Raw genomic sequence first — 18,307 nt, forward strand, 5'->3', positions numbered from 1 at the left:
TTTGTTAATACTTTTTGTGGCCTGAGGCTGTGAGGGTGACCTTGGTTCTCAGGCCTGGAAGGATTGTTTTGTCTGACCAAACTGTGATGAGAGCTTACTAACACTCTGTATGGAGTTCAGAGTTATACACTAATGAAGTACAAGGTCTGAAAAATATAACAGCTAAAAACTTGAGGCATTACCCTAACATCAAAGACAGGGCGGTCTCATTTGTGAAGATTAGATGTGCTGTGATACAACCTTTGGTCCTTCAGGTGCATTCAGGAGAGTGAAAACAAGTCATTTAATGGTACAAAGTTAATAAGCAGAAGTTCAAGTGCATTCAGTTCCTATGCAGATGCCCTCCTCTGGGAATAAAGTAATTCTCTAAATAGGATACTGCACTGAAAATGTAACACACATTTGGAAGCATCTACTCACCAGGATTTAACACACTCTATCTACACCTTGTAGTTTAGGTGCATTTACATCACAGCCTGAGTTGGATGGCTTTGTAGTAATTGACCGTGTCCCATGTATACATGCTCGTGGTATGCTCTGTGTACCTGTGCACTCTGTCCCTTCCTCCACTTCTGTTTCTTCTGAAAGAAAGCCTTCAACATCAGAACCCTTTCAGCATGTGCATCTCCACTGCCTACCACTGACGCCACACAACCCCATGACACCATGGAAGTACAGCCAATACCTGCAGTGATCCTGGTTCATACTGCTAACTGCAGGAAACAGCTGAGAAAGTGCCTCATGTGGTAGCCAGCACACGTTTTGCACTTCCAAGCCCAAGGGGGGAATTTAAGGCCCAGTTTGGTGCATGAGATAGCATGAGTGCTGCAGAGAGGCAGGGAAATCACAGACACCCATCCCCACCAGCACCAAAGCCAGAAGCCCTACTGTCATTATGCTATCACCATTGCTGTTAGCTGATTAGTTCTGCTGACAAGCAAGACTAATTACCTCACGTACAACCCTGTTATCTTCCACCTGTACGTCCTTAGGGAGCCAAACTAACATTTGTTATTGCTAATAACCTGCAGCACGTGTCACATGGTAGCCAGGATCCATCAGTGATAGCCTGGGATTCCTGGCACCATGCTCCTGTGTGAAATAGAGGTAACACCAGGATCCCCCCTGGGCATTCCCTAATGGTCAGCAGCAGTGCCTTCCCTACATCAGAGTCTGCATGCCACCTTTTATAGTATTCCCAGTGACACCATTTCAACCTGCTGGACAAAACCAAGTGTCCTATTCATTCCTTTTGTTCTGGCAGATCCCTTAGACATAATCAGTTTTTTTTCCCCTGATGATCTATTGATCTGATGTACTGCAGTTCCATTGATATTCCCATGTTAATCTGACTCTTGTCTGGCATCACAGAAACTTCTACTTGCTCATGCAGTGTAAATTAGCTTCAGCTCAATTAACCTCTTGACATATGTTGTTTTTTCCAATTTCTCCTCAGACTTGCTATTTTTCCTTCAGAGCATCAGTGCTCAGCTCCTATGGTGAGCACTTCTCTGCGTTGCAATACTGTGCTGTTTCAGCAGTGCTTCTTGTGACACAAGGGCACGATGTCATGTCACAGCACAGCTTTCTGAGGAAGGCAGCAAGATACCCTGGAGCATGAAAGCCCCTGAACTCTTGGTCCAGAAACTGTGCACTAGCTCAGTGGAAAAAGGAATTAGAGAATGGAAGAGCACAATAGCTAGGGGCCCTGAAAGAAAGCTTGGGAACTTGCATTTCCATTTAATGCCTCTGCTTATATTAAAAGAATTTGCCCCAGTACTGTCAGGGTTAGATGTGTACAAGATGGAGTATTCTGAAACAGTTTACCCCATTCATCTTCATTAGATCCTTTCCTTTAAATTACCCCTAATTCAATATGGGGAGCTCCACTCATTATGGTCAAGAAGGCCATTACTTCATGTGAAGAATACACAGATTTCTAATGGTGTGCTCCTGGTTAATTGAATTCAGTGAATGACAACACCATGACATTGCTAAGATTAATGACTCAATAATTTTTGAGACAAGGCAAAATGTGAAGCAAATTGATTGCATTAATTATTTTTTTTTCCCCTTGGAAACAGTACTGCATCCCAGCTCAGCACTGTCCTGGAGAGGATGCTTTGCTGATACAGAGTGAAGCCCAGCTTCCCCTTCTCCATTCAACTCTTGCACTCTGACATCACTTTGAAGTAACTTTTAATGTAATTTCCTAGTTGCAGAGATGCAGACTGACAATAATTGAGCTGAGATCTTGACAGACCAAATGATTAATGCAGAGGGGTTTTTGGAGTGGAAATTTCAGCTATTATTAGATTATTCAAGAGAAAGAGAGAAGGTGTCAGAGCACAGAATGGAGGAGTGCAGTGCCTACACATCTCACTCTTTCAAAAGTATGAATAGATTTTAATTTCTGCCATTTTGTTGCTAACTCTTATTCACATACTAATCAGTTCTTGCTTTAATGCAATGTCAGATGTAACATCTTGTTTAAAAATCCATTTGCTGAAAATGAGATGGCTGCTTTTTTCCAGCATGCGGCGTAAGCTGAGATGGCTTTTCACATAGTATCTGTGATAGCATCTATCAAAAGCATCTCTGAAAAATGTAAAGAGTAGTTTGGTGTTGCTCGGCATGATCTGCATTTTTTTTTAGGAGATAGTCACCAGAAAAACAATGTTTATAAAGCTGGTGAGAAGAATTACACAGGCAGAGTGGTTTGTTTGTCTGCAGAAGACAATGACAAAGACAAGTATTCCAGAGGTAGGATTTTGTTAATTAAGGTGTAGATCAAAAATATTAATAAAAATATCATGAGAATGAGTGAAGGCAGGGGTCAGGTAGTTTTATATAATGCCATGTAGAGTCCAGAAATTAATCACAGATGTTTAGAATATAGTTTTCATAAGTAAGCTGGGGGATCTGAGTTTGGGATGGGATAGCAAAACAGTTTTAGCTTTTGCCCTCTACCATTCTCTCCTTTGGGTGAATAGGGAGTGGCAGGGGAGACAGTAGTGGTGTCAGCTATCTCTGACAAAGAAACTCCACCTTATGCCAGGAAAAGGAGATTTTGGCACCTAACATAAGAAAAAAATTCAAATGAAGAATGCCTGAGATCCACAAGGGATTTTTAGTCGTAAATATTATTTAAACAGCAGGATTTTATTGCTTATAATCTGTTTGTGTTCTTTTCCATTGGTGCAAATATTTTTCCCTTAAATTTCATTTGATAGTTGAATTTACCCAGAATCAAGTGACATGTGACACATGTTCCTCAACCAAAATTTTACGACGTAAAGAGCAAGGGTCCTGGTATGGGTATCCTGCTTCCCAACACAGTCTGTACTGGAAGACAAAGCAGATCAGGATCACAGAAGCTGTGCTGACCCCCTCCAGGGGTTGCTTTCCCAGGGCTTACCAGGAAAGAAAGACCTCTTGGGAAACAGGCACAAAAGAAAACCTACAGGCATGTCTGAAGGAGAGCACAGCTGAACCTGTGAGTTCCAGAGCAGGTGCTAACAATGCCATAACACTTGTCATTTCCCCATTCTTTCTCTGGGCTTCTCTGCTTTTAATCCTAGAGCAGATCCACATGGTGTCCAATGGTACAGAACAGGCACTATTGAACCAGAGCCTAAGATGAGCTTAGGCCTGCCACAACAGAACTCCCAGTTTCTCTGGCAAAAATTGGGAAGTCCATGGCTCCTGTGAGAGCTGCAAAAGAGTTGATATCCCTGAGAAATGGGATCCTAAGAGAATACCTACATCCTTCTGACTGGCAGATATCTTATGCAAAAGCGTTCTAGATGTAAGCATCTGGGCCATACTTCAGGAGGAATAATAGTGAGAAAAAATTAAGGCCTAATGCAAAGTGATGTGATTTCAATGACCTTTGAAATGTAATGTAAATCAGTTGATCATTTGATTTCTGTTTGGGGCACCTGAAGCCAAGGATTTCTTCCTTCTTTGCTTGTCTGACTGAAAGAAATTTCATCATTATGATGAGACATTTGTATGAATTGCAATTATGGCATCTCCCACAGCATGCCTTGTTTTGTAACAGTCAATACTGAGGGGAAAAAACATTGTCAGTCTGAAAACAGATAATTTTTTACCTCAATGGCTCAATATGATCTCCTTGTTTTAGTGCTGTCCAACTACAAGCCACCTCAGCCAGACCTAAATGCAAGAGAGGTGACATGAGCAGGGAAAACTGCTTCTTTCAATAATGTTGCAACAGCACAGGGAGTTTATGACCCTGAAAACATGAAAGTTCACAGTCACAGAACACTCAATAGTTACAAGTTTTGAAGCAAAAAGAGCAAGGACAAGGTTTCCCTGAGCAATAAATAAACTCAGCAGGTTCAAATACCTTTCAGTCTGAGCTGATGATCAGCTCCTACTCCTACTGCTCAGTTTCATTCCAGAGCCAGAATCTGTGAATTCAAGGATTTCTGCAGCAATTCTCTCACATACCTGGAGTATGGCTCAATACTCACTTACAGTCACATTTCCATGAATGCCTGCTCCTTCCTTTGGGGTGCTGTCAGCTGTTCAGTCCCAATTCCAGGCAGGATGACCTGTCTCTGAGTAGTGTCAGAGGCTCACAAGTCTGCAGGAAGTTTGAAAGGATTGAAGTTAAAAGACTGTCCCTGCAAATCAGAGCATGAGTGACACATTCCAGACACACAAAACCATTTTGAAAAAGATGGCTTTTGGAGAGATTGTGTCATGTACAAACTGCCATGAATTTATCAATGTTTGACCAGGAATTCCAGCCATTTGACAGAACTGTTAGCAAAGGAGTATGCTAATGTCTGCCCTGCTCTTAAGCAGAGGGAAAAGCACTTAGTTATAGCCCACAGTCAGCAGAAATGGCTCTGGAAATGTTCACCAGCGAGCTGAGGAGCAGCTTTAAGGTATGAGGGAAGCAGGGAACATAGGGAGCAAAGATGGATTGCTGGATTTTGGTTTTATGTTGCCATGAGCCTTCACTGACTTCAGCTACTTTAGATAGGCTGTTTCCCTTTGCTCTTCTCCCTGTGCTAGATGTGGCTCAGGTCTCTCCCTAGGGCAGAATATGGACTGCTAGTGTCCTCCGAAGAGGGAGAGACTGAAGGACTTTCATCACAAGAATTGGATGGGGGAGCTTACAGATGTAACTGAGTAACCATTCTCTTTTCAGTGCTGCCAACTCCTTTCCTTCCTTCCCTCCTTCCCTCCTTCCTTCCTTCTCCACAGAAGCAGCAGCAGGGGTCTCTGCCAGGGGCCAAGACTGTCTTGCTGCATGCTCACAGACACCCACCACAGATAAATACTTACTGTGACAGGTTGGATCTTGTTTGGGGATCAAATATGCCCGATTTTGTACTGCCATGGCTCAGGATAAACAAGCCAGTGCCAGAAGCTTGAGGTACTCCTATGGTACAAAACTGCAAATGCATCTTAATCTGCTGCCTAAATTGGGCTGGGCTTTGATTTGTGTCGCCACATAAAACAGCAGTATCAGGACATCTTGGTGAATCTTGCTGTTTTGGTTATCCAGTGGGAAAAACCAGCACTTGCAGCAACCCTGGGTTGTAAACACCATGAAACTAGTAAGGAATCTACTGACTTATGACTTATTATTACTGACTTACAGTAATTTCACAATTACAAGCCGCATCATTTTGACTAAAATTTTGCTCCCAAACCAGAAGTGCGGCTTACATTCAGGAGTGGTTTATATATGAACAAATTTTGGAAGTTTCCCAACCCGGAAGTCCGAGCCAGCAGCAGCCCTGAGCCGAGCCAGAGCCTGCCCAGCCCCGGGGGCGGGGCAGTGGCAGCACAGCAGCAGTGCTGCTCAGCCCTGGGGGGCGCGGCGGCGGCACCGGCTGGGTACGCCCCTCTCCCTCTTCCTGGTGGCAACAGCCGGGCATGCTGCTCCCCTGCCTCCCGGAGGCAGCGGCCAAGCATGTAAACCCCGCGATCCCACGATTCTGTTACTAACTGGCAACTTTGTGAAAGTTGCACGCGGATCCTCGCTGCAAATGAAAGTGCGGCTAATAATCCCGTGCGGCTTATATATGGACAAAGAATGAAATGTTGCCGACTCCCGGGCCTGCGGCTTATAATCAGGTGCAGCTTGTAATCATGAAATTACTGTATTTGGAGTCAGACATTATTTTAAATAGTGTTGGTCTTAACACTGCTTGAACTAAGCATGAATCTAAGCTTACCAGTAAGAAAAAGAAGTGAATTTCAAGATGTTTGTGCCACAATTTCTGGCATTAACCTTCTTCTTGACAGTGTCTGCAGAACTTAGACTCATGAAGAACATTTGCACAGCCACAAAAATTCTATTTTTATTTGAGATACTTCACATAAATTTTTCCAAGTCCTTGGAACAATAGGCACAGTATAATTGGCCTTCAAGGAACCTTTGGATACATTACAACTAACAAATGATGGGAGCACTGGTGGTGTATGGTGCCTTTCATCCAAATAAGACTATGTTCTCAAAATGTTGGGCAAGTCAAATACAACTGTATACAGTCATGAATTGCCTGGCTACAGAAAAACAGTCTGTCATGCAGCCTTGAGGAGAAGGAGAGGAAGGAGAGGAAGGTAGGAGGAGATGCACTCAAGAGCAGTGGGTCTGGGTTGTGCCCAGCAGCATTATGAACACACCCAAAAGCAGAATGGAGCACAAAGCTCATGCCAAGACGCATCTTTCAGCTTTGAAGTGAACAGCAAAGGGCCAGCTCAGGATACGAGATCTGAAGCACACACTGGAGTGGGTGTTTCTCTCCTCTTCTCTACTCAGTAAGACTGCAGGTGAGGAGCGATGTGTGCTGGTGTGCAGTGTGTGCACAGGTTCAGCTCACTTATCGTGGCTAAACCACAGTCTGCTGTGAAGTGGTAGAGGGATGCCTCTGAACTAAATGAATGTCTGCGCAGAAAGGTTGTGATCAGTGCTTCATACAAGTAAGTTATAAGGAACATAAGACGTGTAAACTGTAATAATAGAACTGGAACTTACCCAGGACACTCAAGGCAACAAGCTTTCATTACTGCTGTGAAGATTGACATGGGACCTAGATGTTTGTAGCTTGTTCAGAAGACTGCACCTCTGACAGCCAGCTGTCCCCTGGCACTATTTGATTGCACTGAGTGATAAAGGGAAAAAAAGGCCAATTGTTGACCTACTTTTTGTGGCACCAACACTTGCTGTGTGTCATTTCAGGGATTGAAAATTCCCAAACTTGCCTTATTTATACTACTTAGCTGTGTTACAATGCATGGTTCAAAACTAGGCTGTGGAAGATTAAATGCCCAACTACGAAGTGAAAGGTGCCGTGAATAAAATCAAGTAACAGATCCTAGAGAATAATGGTAAATGGCCAGGTAGCAGAGAAATAATAATTTTACCACATTGAATTACAGCATATCAAGGGAATTGTCATTGAGTCCAGTTTTATTAATGTAATACATAACTGATTCAGAAGAGGCAAAATGCAAACTCCCTCCTGAATCAGTTTAACCAGTGTGAATTTGTGGGTAGACCAGGCCTCAGTCAGAACAAAAGAGAAAATAATCCCCTTGTAATGCAGCATTTAACACCTAGCAGTCAGGTGATAATTGCTTCAGTCCAAGGGGATTAGCACATTGCAACCTCATTATAATGTAAAATGTAACTTCCCTATATGGGGCTGTCTACATGGAAAACTTACAGTGGCATAAACAAAAGTATGAATTCAAAGTGATTTAGTTTTGCTGTAATAATTCCTAGTGTGAATTTATTTCTTTGGGGAAAAGAAGCTGTTTTGTTTGTGGTGCCTTTTTTTCTCTTCTTTGTTTTTTTTTTTCTTTTGCAGTTCAGTCAACTTCAGTTTATATGGTGTGTTTTATGAAAGTCCACCCAAAATGAGAGATGCTGGATGTCAGCCAAGCCCCCCATTGCTTAATGACATCAGAGCATTTCTAAATTAAGGAAGTAAAAGGTTTCGGGGAGTCTGTTTTTATTAACTAGCAAGCTTAATTGTATGGAGTCAAGTAAGAATGCATTTAAGGAGTACTTATACACAGAAATACTAGATGTATTCATGCTGAAGCAAAACGATTTCTGCTCTCAGTGACAAGTTTGGCTTAATTGCTGGTACAGGCTCAGATGCATGGGATATTTGTGACATGAAGATATATGAAAATAAGCAATTGCCAGTGGTTCAGTGAGGAGTGAAGTTCCACCACAAGACCTGGTGCCTGAACTGGCTGGCAGGGTCCTGTTTTTAGCAGGTCTGAGTTATGCAGGGAATGGCTGGAGCTGGCAGAGGGGCAAAATTCTCTGAGGGAAGTGTGGTAATAAGAGCCTTAGTAAATGCTGATGCTGAGGAATAGGTGTACTAATAATTCCATGCCACTCTTGCTGTCCCTGTGCTTTGGGCCTCCTCTGCTTTATCCTGACTTCTTCAGGTCCAGCAGCTCCATCAATGACTGTGGATCCAGCTCCTGGGACTGAAATTCTAACGCTCTTATGTAGATGAATCCTGAGGAGAGTTTCCTTATTCTAGGATAAAGTCCTGTTATTTATTGCATCAAACCAGTTCAGGAGCAAATAAAACCTCATTTTATCAAGGACCCCGAAAAAGCATTAACTGAGGCTCAAGTCCACTCTGAAAATATCTTGTGCTATTTTGATTTTAAAAGCATTCTAAGCAAAGGAAGGGATTAAAAGAGATTTGGCCCATAGCCACAATGTGCAGGAATGAAGGAGTTTGGGGTGTGAGGGTCTTCTCCCACATAATAACAGAATCAAGAGTTTTATCACACACCTCCTTTCATTTCTCCCTAAGGAGCAAGCCCCAGTGAGTTCTCACCTGCTGTGATTTTATGCATAGCCAAGGTCACAACAAAGAGTAAAATATGAAAATCTGATCTACTTTGCTAATGCAGAATAACTTCTTTCTGTATGTAACCTCACACAAGGTTCAGCCACTTAGATATAACAGGCATACGATTGCTTTCAGAGGTTTAATTCAATTTTGGTGAGCTTGCTGTGCGCTCCCAGAGAATAATGCGGGTTCCTCCCTGTCTTCCCTGAAAGGAACTCATGGCAAAGCTCTTCAGGATGAGCTCTTTGATCTCTGAAGTGCTCTTACACACATCAGCCAGCTCACTTGCATCCTTCAAATTTCAATCACCTGCGAATTTGGCCATCTTAGAAAGTGTATGTTGCCACTAAGTAGGCATCTACATATCAGAGGAATCTAAGGAAAAGTCTTCCACATGCTGTATGCTTTCTCTTAGCAAATGGGCATATACACAAAAGCATGATTTTCTAAATAGGATTCCCATTATAGCTAAAATAGTGTGTAATAGTCCACCCTTGTTTTACTCTAAACGAGTGCTCTAAGGTGTTTTGGCTCTTTTTATTAATGGGTAATCAAAAACATTTGTTAATTGTACTGTTAACTTCTCATCACTTGCTGTAGTCAGTGGAGTTATGCATCAAGGAGCATCTAAAAATCCAAGCTAGAGGTCTGTCTCTTCAGCCACTCTGTTTTAAACACCCACTGTCCAGTCCTTTGCAACTTCCTGTGAAGAATGTGTCATTGCTAGTACAAAAAACTGGCTACACAGGCTAAATTTTTGTTGTATCTTGTGCTAACCCACCAGCTCATCCGACCCTCTATATACTTCTGGTGCCAATGGAAGCTTTTCATTTGGGATACTTGGGATCGTCACCAAGTCCTGCATTACTTCCCAAGAGGCCAGGGTGACAAGGCAGAACTGGCTGTAAAGATAGAAAAGTGGTGGTATAAATTGATCAAAGTGCATTTCTTTACTTTGGAAGTGTAGTTGCAAATGTCTCCTGATCTTTCTGTTCAAGACCTTACCAGGCTTTATAGACAAATTATCTTCCTTTATGGTGGCACTACTTTCAAGTACTTAGGACTGACAATTCTTTTCATAGCAGCTGTTAGCGCCAGTAACAGGCAGTAAAGAATCTGTAAAAAGAAACATGTTCAGTTTAATTGGAAGTATCTAATGGATGGGCCTATCTATAAAAGGCTTTTTTGCCAAGAAATAAATACGTATCTCCCTACAGCAGTTAACAGTTTGCTAATTCTTTATAGGAGGCATTAATCATTCTGTGCTTGTTCCCCCAAACAACTAGAAGAAATTATTTCTTTTTAATTGTTCTGCAGCATCTTCACTGTTATTCAACTCAGCTTTAATACTACACTACTACTACTACTACTGCTACTACTACTACTACTACTACTACTACTACTACTACTACTACTACTACTTCTTCTACTGCTGCTACTACTATTTAGCACAGGCATAGAATTTTACATCTTCGTAGTCGCCTACAGCATTAACTAATGCATTCCAAAACATCCTGCACTTGAAGTAAATAGGTGCACTACTGCAGATAAATATTTATTTCCTTAGTATAATTCGTGGTGTAATTAAAGATTCCTGCTCTGTGTCTAGGACCAGACCCAGATCCTTGGATTTCTCCCTATCTTCTTTACCTTCGACTGTTGTTTGATGTAACTTGCCCATCACATACACGTGTCAGAGAATAGAGCTCTTTTGGGATAAAATATGTGCAGCACTCTTTCAGGCAACTCTAAATTGGAGGCATTCTCCAGTCTGGGAAAGGAGATAGTTATTTTTACTCTTAAATTCCTTTCAGGGAAAGGCATTTAGATATGAGTGTGGCAAAAGCCATACAAGTACATAGAATGAGAGAGAGCAAGAGCAGGGAAGAAGTGATTAATGCAGCTTGGCTACACTACTGGCTAGAAGATGAAACTGAACCAGGAAACATGAGATTTTGGAGATAGATTGCTTTCCAACTACAGTCACTTTCAAGTTAAAGATGCCAGTGGCTCTATTGACTGTGATTTCAAACATCTCTGACAATAGCCATCACCACCAGCTAGGAATGAGTCCTAAAGCAGATGACTAGAGATAACCAGTACCAATTCTCTTCCCAAGCTGTCTGGTATGCTCAAATCACTCCCAGGCTCCTCCGAGGGCTGGATGGAAGTGCCCTGTCTCCAGGGAAACCTGTCAGAAATCAGCTGAGTGGTTATGTCTCACTAGTGCACCAGCTGGGAAAGAGCCAGTCCTTGGCAGGAGTCCCTGCACTGTGCCACAGCCAGCACCCCAGGGCACCATGTTCTCTGCCCCCTTGTCCTGCCAAGCTGCAGAGACCAAAGCTGCCAAGCCAGGCCCCTCCACAGCTACAAGTGGCAGCATATCCAAGTCCAGTGTCAGCAAACTGGAAACTGCAGGACACACAATCACATGCAAGAACAGCCAGACAAAGGTAATATCTTCTTAAGTCTTGATTTGACTCTGGGGCAGATGCACTGGCCACTACCAGTCCTCATGATGTAGACCAAACAATTCTGCTAGCAGAATAATGGGCATGAAGGGAGTGTCTCAAGGCTGGTTTTGCTTTTGGTAGTTTAAAGAAGACAGAAATATCTAGAATATTCAGGCAACAAAAGCAGTTGTGTTTCTAGGAAGATTATGTATTTTTATGTTTTTTTGCAGGGGGGGAGGAATATCTGTGAGACTGTGTATATAATCAGAAGATGTATCAAACTGCAGCCTAAAACCTCCTGAAACAATTTCCACAGTGAAGACATTTCTCATCAGGAGCTGTTTGTGACTCACTGTTCCCGTCAAGCAGGTTAATGTGCCTCTAAATTTCACCTGACAGAAAATGCATCACAGTGTCAGCTGCATTAGGGAATGACGAACACAGCCCGACTGTGGTACTGTTGGGCACCTCCAGGTTCTTCTCAGCAAGGACAGGTGGAGAACGAACCTGCCTCAGTTCCAGCAAAATAAAGGGTCATGGCCAGCTTGAGGACACAGTGAGGCAAGTTCAGCCACTTGTAAGAGCCATCATCAATTTCTCTGAAATGAACCTCCCAGGTTCTTAGAGGGAGGGCAATCTGAGGTGGAATCTGTGACCTGCTTATAAGCAGAAAACTGTCTTAGAAACAGAGTTCGGCCTCTGAACAACTTCTGTTGTTTTGAAATCACCTTCTACCAGTCCATCACACATAGCAGGTGCAACCTGTGCAGCCACAAGGGAGGTTTTTTGTGACATGCTGAACTGCAGCACACTCAGAGTGGGGGCCCATGTGCCACGAAGGGCTCATGACTCTGTTGACCAGGGAAGCTCCAACAGCTTATCCTGCTTTTGGGATCCAGCCTTGTAGCTGTCTGCTTCATAGATGGCCAATCTACCTGGGTTTAGCTGGAGTTATCCCAGTGTGTCTATAGGCCATGGCTGCCTCTTAGTGAGGATATCAGTGCTTTAGCCTTAGCCATGATTACTTCAGCTTTTCTATTGAAAAAGAAAAGTTCATACCCCACACATCTCTTCACTGGAATTAGGGCCATACACACCCCAACCAGAATTGTCTTTATCTTTCTGGGAACGAGGTTTCCAAGCCACAAGACTTTTATTGTTGTACAAAATGATGCCATCTCCTGTACTGTTGGTCCTAGGGGTGCACTGCACCAGTTGCCAAGGAGCTGGAGTCTTGGATCTGGAATGAACTTGGGTGCAAAGAGAGAAACATTCCAGCTCTTGTCTTCTCTGACTCGCTGGCTGTTGTTATGGTGCATTTTGTTTGAGCTAAGGCTGATGATATTAGCTTCCACTATGAGGTTTCAATTCCCCTTCACAGCTTGATTTATTTCTTTTGTTCTTTTTCAAAATCCCTTTTTTTTTTTTAAAAGTCAGAAGAGGGAAAAAATACACTAAAGCAGTTATAATCAGTTCTCAATTTTCTATCTATATATCATTATCTATTCATTGATGCCTTTTCTGCATAGCTCTTGAAGAAATGTATGGTGGATGCAGGGTAATGAATAAATACCTCCAACCAGATTATGATTTAAAAAGATCACATCTAAGTAAACTGGTTTTGATCTAAAGTCAAAGGTCTCAATTAAACACAGCGGACAAGAACAGAATAGTTTGGGCAACCCGCTCCTTCTTAATCCCTCCTGATGCAACACAGATGTCCAGCAGCACAAACATCTGCCTGAGAGGCACCTCTGCAGACAGGCCACTGCAGAGGCCACAGTGGGTAACCCACCAGCCTCAGTCAGGTTTGTGGTGCATCTACTCCATGAGTAATCTGCAAAGTCCTTGAAATCTCTGGTTTTCTGGATTCCTTCAGCATCCCTTCCTTCACACTATAAACAAACACTGTAAGAAATATTTGCTGAAACAATGGTACCCATCTGTTGCTACAAGTCCACAAACCCACATTTACTAGGTTGAGATCAAGCAGTTAGCCAGACAAGATAGCCCTGGATCAAAAACTTAGCATTAAATAAAATAGCATTAAATAAAACCACTGTGTGAGGGCAGTTAATATGAAATGGACTTATTTCTCAAAATCTCTGAAGTTCTCGCAGGAAGTGATTTTTCTGCCTAGCTGCATTCTTCCTGATCCTGCAACTGCCATTCTCTCCCCAAAACAATCAGACAGGCTTCAAAACCCACAAAACCAGACAAAAGGTTACATTCTTCTCAAACATCATTTTTGACTGGAGTTTGTTTGTTTTCTTGTGAAAATCAGAAATGTGTTGAAAAAAAGAGAAGCAACTAGAAAGTGGCTCTCAACCTCTTGTTTAATGAGAGCTATACTCTCATTAAATTATCAGCCATCACAAGACTGTGGATGAAAGATAAGAGCTGGGAATGGTGAAATTTCACATTAATTCACAGCTGATGGAGAGGAGCTGGACAGAGTGGCTGCAAGTAATTCCTCCAAGGACCCCCACCCTGAGGAGGTTCAGCTCACCATTCACAGTGCTGTGTTACACTCTGGGAATCTGTACCTTGGAAGAAATGGAAAGGAGCTGCTGCAACCTTTGTCAGACCCCATGGCTCAAACTCATTTCCACTAATTTCAGTGAGGACACTACAGAGCAAGAAGATAAAACTGCTCTTCCCACAGACTGCTTCATGCATGGTTAGTTAGGTTTAGAGACAAAACTCATCTGTCCAGAAAGGATGGGGAGCAGGTAAGCTTGGATATCTGTCACCCAGGATGGTTTTGTGCTTTTGCTAGAGGACTACACTTCTTACACAGCATAACACGACAACTAACAAACCTTTAAAGCCTTGGGGAAAAAAATAAATGCACTGGTGCTTGAAGCAGATTTTAGTGCACTGTTAATGAGGCCCTGAGGCTGCCTATTTTTGTATCCATGTGTCAGGCAGGTGTGGTGAGCTAGAAAGTTCGCTCAGAAGACGTCGTTATGCACGAGGAGTTAGACCCCGCCCTCTCCACGGTGTTAGCCAATCACAGCTGTATCGAAGTTACTTAAGCCCGTGTTTGCCGAGCAATAAATGCATTTCACCGTCGACTGCATCAGTGTAGCGAGTGATTTGTCCGGCGACTGGGATTGTGAAAGTGTATGTGTGTGTGTTCGCCGTGGCCCGCTCTAGCCAGGTCGCCACTTGCCTTCGTTTCTCCCCCAACAAAGGCAGCATAGTGGTGCCGAAACCCGGGATCGCCCCCAGGTGTTCGGGTGAGGGAATAGCCCCCGATACACGCGGTTGAGGGCGGTCCGGGTGACGGGACTCGCGCTGGAGGAGGTGGGCGGTCGAGGCAGCTGGATCTGACCCCGACGGTGAGGACGCTCACGTACCGCCAAGAAATGGATGCGCTTGGCAAGGTAGTTCCCCAATTGCACAGGCAATGTGGCATCCAATGCAAATTAAGGAATTTTGATTACGTAATCATGCAGTTGTTAAAATCGAGGGCGATAGACCGTACCACAGACACCCTGCATTCAGGGTGCTGGAGGGAGTGTACTAACGCCTGCGCTAACAACGTGATTGTCTCCAGCTCTGGTAAACGTTTGGAGAGCTGGGGAGGAGTTGTGAGGGCTCTGGAGGGAGCATTGTTGAAACGGGAAACTTGGAGAGCGGCCTGAGACTGTTTAAAAATCACACCGAAAGTGGAGGTGGCCGCCACTCAGTCTGTGTCTGGTGATCGTGCGGGGTTGAAAACTGACAACCGCTCGCGGCCCCAGTCCCTTATCTCAACCCCCGATCCAGCTACTAATCGGTCGCCAGACTGCAAGAAAATATGCGAGCCTCGGGGCATCTTTAAAGGGGCGAGCCCTGAAGAAGTTTTTAAAAAAAAAAAAAAACAAACAAACAAAAAAAAACCTGCTGCTCTACGCGTCACAAGATGGCGCCGAGCCTGAGGGCGAGGGGCGGGGCCAAGAGCTTTCTCGCGCCTCACACACGGGCAGTGACGAACATGAGGGGCCATGGCGGGGTCGCGGGTGGAGGCTGTGGAAGCGCTGCTGCGGGAGCTGCTGAGGGAAGAGGCGCTGTCCCGCATTGCTGCCCTCGCCGAGGAGCTGTTCCAGGCGGCGGAGGGCATCTCTGAAGAGGATGGGAAGGTGGTGGAGGGAGAGCCCCCCGCTCCCAGCCCGTCGGGAGGAACGGGGGGTGCCTCACACCCCACAGCCCTGGCCCAGGTTGGTGCCGCAGCTCCGTAAACACGAGCTGCTGCTGCTTCCCACCCTTTGCAGTGAAGCCAAACCTGTACCACTACTGAAACGTAAAGAAAAGAATTTCTTCATCGTTCGCCCCAATAGCGTGGAAGTTCAAAATAAAGTGGGCAATGTTATTTTTAAAAGTAAAAAAAAAAAAAAAAAAAAAAAAAAAAAAAAAAAACAAAACCAAAAAACACAGGGAAAAGAAGCGGGGAGAAAGACAGGAGACATCTGGGCATCGAACCAGCCAGTCACAGAAGAAGAACATCTAGCTCCCATCCACGCAGCAGTCCCTCCATCAGCTTCTTCTCGCACCAGGACTGCAGGCGCTCCTCCTGGAGGGGCACCGGGTCCCCATCCAGCAGTCCAGGCAGGAGCGTGCCCACACATGCGAGAATTCCTCTGCCAGTGCCCTGGTGCATGGACTCAGCTGCAGGTAACAGGCAAGGGAAGAGGAAGAAATTCAGCCGAACTGGGTGTTGCTGTGGAGGATGCACTGCTAAGACAGTGCCAGAGACTAGAAAGAATGTGAGTGATGACACCACAGCAAGTGAACTGGAGCTAACCTCTGAAACAGTGACTGCTCTGGAGACAGCAGAAGCTTCCTGCACTAAAGAGACGATGGAAGCTAGTTGTAACGGGCAGAGAGTACGCAGCAGTTAAAAAATGATGATGTCATCAAGTGGTGCCCATTAAAATCTATAAAGCCCGTGCTGTCTAACAAAACCAATGAAACTAACGAGATCTCTGAGTTTCTTTTGACAGGCTTGCCACCGTGATCCATCTTGTCAGCCTCGCGTTCCATCTTCGTGCTTCGGTGTTCTGTCATTGCCAAACCTGCTTCATCGGCAAAGCAAAGAACTCGAAGACAAGTTCCAACATCACAGCCAAATGCTCCGGCAATGAAACCAGTTCAATTTCCCTGTTTACCCAACAGCCCTGTTTACCACCCATGTGTTCACCCTAGTGGGACTAGTTGCAGTTGTTGTACCCATGTTAATGTTCGGTTCCCTTTTCATTGTTAGCCTGGATAAGTTATAACCAAGTTGCGATTGCATTTAGACGTTTAAAATAGTTCGCGTGTTGTTACTAATACGTTTCACGAGTCGTTACTAACATCAGTTTAGCACAGCTGCGAAGGCTTAATCGGTCATGGAGAGGGGGGAAATGTGGTGAGCTAGAAAGTTCGCTCAGAAGACATCGTTATGCACGAGGAGTTAGACCCCGCCCTCTCCATGGCATTAGCCAATCACAGCTGTATCGAAGTTACTTAAGCCCGTGTTTGCCGAGCAATAAATGCATTTCACCATCGACTGCATCAGTGTAGCGAGTGATTTGTCCGGCGACTGGGATTGTGAAAGTGTATGTGTGTGTGTTCGCCGTGGCCTGCTCTAGCCAGGTCGCCACTTGCCTTCGTTTCTCCCCCAACGAAGGCAGCAGGCAGGAGACTAAGCCACCACTCCAAGGTGAGAATGGCACCAAGGCCACTCCCTGCCATCTGCATGTGGCATGCTCCACTTACAGCCATGGTGCTGACTGCCACCTCTAACTGAGGAGCTTCCCTCTTCCTGCCAAGACACCTGGAGTGACTGCTGAGCACTGCTGGTCACAACCAGTTTGGAGCCCACACTTGGTAAGGCTTTCACTGCGGCCACTGAACAGAAGGGATGCAGGGCCATAGAGGAGTCAGAGGTGAGCCACTTCACAGCATCCTCGGTGCCTTTTGACTTGGGTAGATTTAGGTTACCGTGTATCACTCCTCTTTAAAGCCCCTTTCTTACAATTTTGTACTTTCCTGTTTCTCAGGACGTTGGCTTAACACTCACAGGCATTCCACTGCCCTCCATTCCATACATCCTTTATGACAGAGCCATGGGTTGGAGTCTTCCACAGCAAGCTTTGCCTTCGGGCCACTGAAGAGTTAAACCTTTAATGTGCTCAGAGGCAGGCTGTGCCCCTCCATCCTTTCCATCTTTGAGGGAAGGCTTGTATTAAGGCCCAGGACCCCCTCCCTTGGGTCACTCCAAAGGCCATTAAAGTTAGTGGAAGGGCATGTTGTAGGCCCACGGGACCAGGTGGGCAACAGCTTCATAATTGAAAGGACTTAAAAAATTCAGGATCAATCGATCAGATGTGGCAACCTATTAGCAGGCAACTGATTTTTGAGATGCTGCCAACCCAGCCTTCAGAAAGCATCCCTAATTCCCAGGGTACCGGCAAGGCTGACCTGTGTTTGGCATTCCTGAACTGACTCTCAGGAACATTTTAATGGTAAGCACCTAGAGATGTTTCAGGTTTGGAGTTTGTGTAATTCAGAGGTCAAACTCATTCCCAAAACTTTGCCTGCAAAATGTTGGTGGAAATGCTTTGCAACATACAAGTCAGATATTTTTGTTGGAAACCATTGTGGTCACCCCTGCTGCTTTACTGAGCACATATTGTTACTATTTTTAAGAAAGAGAGTCTCACAAAGTTTTTCCCCTGGTCTAAGAATAGGAGGGTTTTGGGGAAATAGCTTTATTGCAGAGTGGTCTCTGTGCAAGAATGCAACTATCCCGGCTCAAGACAGACGGCTTCCAAATTCGTTAAAAAATATATGCATTTGACAATTTTACTGTAACTTATTATGAGTGTGAAGTAAAATAGGGGGATTTTTGTGGTTTGACTTGTATTTCTGCACTTATATATGGTAATTAAATGTAAAAAAAAACCCAATTAAAAGCAAATTTTGGCAAGAGATTAGTCAAAGTAAACACAC

The sequence above is a fragment of the Catharus ustulatus genome, chromosome 3 (assembly GCF_009819885.2).
Source record: "Catharus ustulatus isolate bCatUst1 chromosome 3, bCatUst1.pri.v2, whole genome shotgun sequence".
Classification (NCBI taxonomy): domain Eukaryota; kingdom Metazoa; phylum Chordata; class Aves; order Passeriformes; family Turdidae; genus Catharus; species Catharus ustulatus.